This window comes from Rhamphochromis longiceps, linkage group LG16 (genome assembly GCF_057381845.1).
Source record: "Rhamphochromis longiceps isolate RC_006_pf linkage group LG16, R_longiceps_female_GT1.1, whole genome shotgun sequence".
NCBI classification, from domain to species: domain Eukaryota; kingdom Metazoa; phylum Chordata; class Actinopteri; order Cichliformes; family Cichlidae; genus Rhamphochromis; species Rhamphochromis longiceps.
In genome coordinates, this window is record NC_140572.1 from 32,276,604 (window position 1) to 32,282,603 (window position 6,000).

Below are 6,000 nucleotides of genomic sequence, written 5' to 3' on the forward strand. Positions count from 1 at the left end.
TACATTTAAAAAGTAAAAAGCAAAAGATTTTATTTAAATTATTCATTTTAAAAGAACATCTTAAAGGTGTTTGTTGTATTTACCCTCTGCACAAACTAAGTAAAACTTAGTCACCACCAGGGGGCGACATTTACCAGAAATGTTTCGAAGGCCAGCACCTTCAAGCCTGAGGCTATTTATGGTTCTCTGCTGGAAAATGGTGTTCTGTCTCCTGTAGGTTGTGGGGGTGAGGCTACCCCGAGCAAAGGAGTTTAAATGTTGTGGATTGATGGTGAGTGATGCTGGATGACTGGCAGATTGGTGGAGCATCAGCAGGAATGTGGGCGTTGTACTGGAGGGTTGTGGTAAAAAAGGCAAAGCTTTTGTTTTACCAGTCCAGCTACATCCCAGTCCTCACTTATGGTCATAAGATTTGTGTTGTCTTGCAGTTTCCTGGTAGGCGGAGTTAGTTAGTGCAACTGGTCATTGTCTTTGGCTAGGCACTCCCAGCACCATGTTTTCATTTGGTTGGCTTTGGGCTGGTTATTTAGATTTTTACTTTCCACAACCCTGTACAGCTGACATTTAACCAACTGCTGCTGACGCACTGATAAAGTGCTAGCACACCTCATAAAGTTAATCACATTTGCTGCTTTTAAACTAGTCAAGTTTGTTTTGAGTTGCATCTCTCTTATTTATCATGCCTCTTCAATTTTAGTTTGTGTTCTTTTTAGTCAGCAACAGTTTGCGCTTTTTGTTTTGTTGAGGTATTTTCCAAAGAGAAAAGTTTCATCTCACATTTGCTTGATGGAATGTGAGATGAGACTTTTGGGGAAATATTCTCCGGACTGATGGAACAAAAGCTGAAACTTTTGGAAGGTTTGAATCTCATTATATGTGGCGTAAAAGTAACTCAGCAATTCATAAAAAGAAGATTATAGCAACAGTCAAACATGGTGGTGGTAGTGTGATGGTCTGAAGGTGCTTTGCTGCTTCAGGATATAGATGAATTGTTGTAAATGGTGGAATCGTTAATTCTGCTCTCTACCAGAAAATCCTGAAGGAGATTGTTTTGCTTCAGGACATAAACTGCTGGCTGGACAATCATCAGAAACACACCTGCAGGTCCACCTCTGAATGACTCAATAAATAAATAAATAAATGAAGGTTTTGGAGCGGCCTAGTCATTGCCTAAACTTAAATCCAGTTGAATTCTTTAGTGTGACCTCAAACAGGAGATTACTCTCTCGCAACCATTGCAAATGTCTGATTGCAGTTCTTGCTGCCAAGAATGGCACAACCAGGTGTTGGGTTTAGAGGGTGTTTAATTTTTCACACACTTCTTAAAAAATGAAATCATCATTTAAAGACTACATAAGACAAAGATAACCACAGTAAATATGTCAGTGTTGAAACTTGTTTGATATTCTGAAACATGAAAGTGTGACATAAGCAAAAAGCTAGGAAAGCAGGGAAGGGGCACATACTTTTCACAGCACTTTATCGCTTCCATTTTGCTGTGAAAAATGATGTCTGGATGCCTGTTTAGCTTGCTGCAACTTGACACATAAGTAGAAGAGGATGGATGGATGGATTTTCAAATGTACCATCTTCTTTTAGCAAACCTTCAAAAGGTTACGGGCGTATTTTGGGTTCATGGTTTTCAGCTTTTTTAAAATCTGACCTTTGTTAAAATCCCCAGTATCTTTGCACAAGGCCATTCTCCCTGCAGCCAGCACACTGACTTTAAAAACTGACTGCTCACTTGCCAAAATAACCAACAATACTGGTTTCATTTCTGAGTGTTTTTAATGTTTTGGTACATCAGTGTCAGTGTGTTGTGCTCAGGTGTCTGGGCACTTTTAACTGTGTACCGGAGCTGTAAATCTGTCCTCTTCAAATTCCAAAAAAATGTGTGAAATCTACGCATAACGCAACAGCCTCTATTATTTCTCCAGACGGCTCAGCGGTTTTTCTCAGCTGTCACTTTGGTCCTTGGGAACCACTTATTAAAGTCTTGTCTTCAGCATTTGGATCTCTTCTGTGCGAATGACAAATAAACTTGGAGGCAAAAGCTTCATCTAAATGGAGGGGGGGTGTCGCACCCCGCCCATGCACTTAATCGTTTCTCACTGAGAGTCAGACAATACGGCACAACACCAGGTAGAAATCTGCATTTAAATGGACTAATCCCCCTGACAGGAAGTCAATTTGTAAAAAAAATTGCAATGGTTTTTGTGTGGCATTGTTGTTAGCAGGCAAGGACGCATCAAGCTTCTGACATCTGCATTAACCGGACAGGGTTTTTGTTTACAGTGCACATCACCTAAGGCAAAGTTTAAATGAATTCTTGTGTGATAAAATATGCAGTGTTTTACTGTGTTTGGAGTTGGGAAAAAATGTCTTTGGAGAAGTTGAGCTTTTTGAGTGGTGTCAGTCTTTCTTTCAGGAACATTAAATAACATACAGAGACGTAGTTCCCCATGTGCCCAACAGATGTCACTCTCCCTGCATCCCGGGGGTTGCTCTTTTCCTTCCTAACTGTTCTTGTATGCCTTTGCATGAACATGCAATCCATTTGGGTCTAAATGCTCCACGTACGCTGCAAAATGAAGACCCTGCTCAGTAAAGACATCCTTTGAGCAACTTTTTTTCCTTTGCAGCAGGTGAAAGGTCTGAGGAGTGGGAGGAACAATTCTCCACAGCAGCCCGGTGTGCAAAATCATGTGCCGACACCATTCAGATAGAGACTGCAGGAAGGTTAAATACTGATATGTCACAGCAGGCAGATCGATTTGACAGGGCATTTCCTCTTTGCAGCCTAAATTGCCGCCGCTCTCACTTGGCACGGCCATTGTCCTGATTCATTTGAGGGCTAATGACACACGCACTGCAGTGATTGCCGGTCTCTTTGCTTCATAAAAGAAAGTAATATCCGTTTATCTTCAATAACTGGCCAGAAATCAGATGTTGGCTCTCTTGAGTGAGTGCCAATCACAGGATGAAGGCTGACAGACCTCACACCGTAATATGAAATCAGACATCATGTAGGTGACAGCTGGTTGGTCACTGTAGCCTGCATCAGCAAGAAGGTGCAGGAGAGCTGTGCAGCTCTGCAGCGGATGTTTTATAGTTATTACTGTCATCATGACAGGAATGATAGCGTCCTTCAGAGTAATATCAGAGCAGAGTTTCATTACAATACCTACTGGCTAAACGGCAACAAAGAAGTGGGGTGATACTGCACAGCTTTCCTGTCTAATTTGGCAAATCAGGAGAGTCAGTGACTGTCAGTGGAAAGGTCAGATTAATCCTCAGAGTGTTGTTTGAACACATCCTTAGAAATTAACGTACTCAATCCAGAGTCAGGGGTGATTTTGGCCCTGATGGTTACTGTCTTGTTGAAAAAACATTATAAATGCAGGAGGACCGACATCACAAGTTTCAACTATGAAGCAGAATTTAAGGTAACTTTAGGTTTCTTACCAGGATTCATTGCCGTGGTAACTTAATGCTGCACACTTAGTCTGCTCTGGATGAGGGTATGTTTGAGGTAGATAAACACATACAAATCACTGCGATAGAGCGTTCTCCTTCAAAGTAAAGGTTGTGCCTTTTGAAATTTCTTGGGGGGAGCAATAATGAACAGCTTTTACTTTGAAGGACAATATTACATATTTCTGTTGCGTCCCACTTTTTCAAGTTTCACTTCAACTCAGAGCAAATGGTGAATATTTGTGGACGTTATTAATCTATGTCTCTCTTCCACGGCATGTCTTTATCCTGTTTTCCTTCTCCCACCCCAACCGGTCGCAGCAGATGGCCCCGCCCCTCCCTGAGCCTGGTTCTGCCGGAGGTTTCTTCCTCTTAAAAGGGAGTTTTTCCTTCCCACTGTCGCCAAAGTGCTTGCTCATAGGGGGTCATATGATTGTTGGGCTTTTCTCTGTATCTACTGTACAATATAAAGCGCCTTGAGGCGACGTTTGTTGTGATTTGGTGCTATATAAATAAAATTGAATTGAATTGAATTGAATTGAATTGAATTGAATTGGACAAGTCAATATCTTCACTGCAAACTATGGGTGACCAAGCTAATGTCCGAGCGACCAGTGGAACAGTGCAGCAGCTCCAGCAACCACTCGCCTGCCGGTCATGTTCTTACTAGTGAGCATTGGATTTTCTGATAGTCGCTGACTGGTCCCTAGGTCTGTGTAACTGAGACCTAAGCCTGCTTAAATTAGACTGTTTCACACTGCAAAGAGGTTAAAGGCCTTTACACACCGATGGTGTTGGAAAAAAGTGAAAGGAAATTCAGAACTTTTCAGATGCAAATGTTAAACTAGTTGTGTTACATATACAGACACTGAAATCGTTGCTTTGTTACAGAAAATTAATCCTCGAAAAAAGATGAAATTTAAATCAAGCCACGAAGAGCTGGTCCAGATGTTTCCAGACCAGCAAAAGGAAGAAAAGGAGTTTCTGAGTTCATCTGTCAGAAGAAGGCAGCAGCAGGGAGAACTTCATGGTTTGATCTGGGACTTAAAGATGTATCACGGATGCTTTCGTACATATTTCAAGATGTCAGTGGGGCAGTTTGAGAAGAGTTGCGATCACATCTGCGGAGGCAGAGAAATAATTTCAGGGAATTTCAGAGAAACGTTTGACTGAGAGCAGCTGTGCTTCTGCGCTAAAATGCGCTAAAATGTTATCATTTTACTGTTTCCATATCATTGTACATTCACTACCAGTGCACTTGTTGCCAAAAATGCACTGACCTGATTGGTCATATCTGTTTTTTCAGATCCAAAAAATTGAGTTTGGTTAAAAAAAAAATCCTGCGAAATTACGCAACTTGACATATAAGTAGACTGTGAGGCAGTGTGAAGGTTGTATTTAGAATAATGAGTCACAAAAATATTTTTAACATAAGAAATATTTGTATGAATTTTATGTGTCCAGTGTGTAAAAACCTTAAGACCAAAAATAAATATCAAAAGTTAAAAGTGCGTATCTGAAAACATCTCAACAGACCCACTGGTAAAACACTGCCCTCTGGTGGTGAGAAGTTTAGTTGAATTCTGCAGAATTCGTGTCAGTACTAAAAGTACCTTTAAACTGTCTTTGGTGTTTCTCCAAATGCTTAAAGTGCACACACACATTTATACAGTGTTTTTCAATATTAGCACTTATTTCTTTCCTCTCTCTCTCTCTCTCTCTCACACACACACATACTTGCCTTTTATATCCTTGTGAGGACATCTAATTGTCATAATGCTTTCCCTTAGCTGCTTACCCTAAACCTAGCCATCAAAAATTAATGCCTAAACCTAAACCATAACTTTACTGTAACGCTGACACTAAAACCAAATTTTGAGCCTCAAAAATGCCTTCAAACTTATGGGCCCTGATCCCAACAAGTATAGTAACACAGTAAATTTTTGGTCTCACACACACACACACACACACACACACACACACACACACACACACACACACACACACACACACACACACACACACACGCGCGCGCGCCTGGTTAACCTCGTTTTTCTAACATCATAATTTCTATTCCTTTGTAAAATATGCAGCTCTGCCTCTTTGATGTGAAAGTGCCAGACTGGGAAACCCCCAACTGATTTAGCAAGTCCCATCAACGTGTGACTGATTAGCTGGATTGCTGATGTTAGGGGCAGCATCAGACTCTGAAGAGTCTTGAGGCCTTCAGAGTTTTTCAGTTCACAGTTACTGAAGCCACCGTGTTCCTGTGAACACTTAATGCTTTAGGAATGCATCCTGATCTTTGCCCTGTCACATTTTTAGTGTGACAGACTTCAGAGAGGTCTTTGGATTTGATGTTTCAGTGCGTGTTTTTCTAACGCGATTCCAAATATTTCAGTTTGTGTGGTCAGATCTCAAGATTAATTCAAGGATCTCATTTGTGAAGTACAGCTGACACTTGGTTACTGACCGATAGGGGAAAAAAATAACATTTTTATTGCTTTAAAATGTCTCCACATTTCT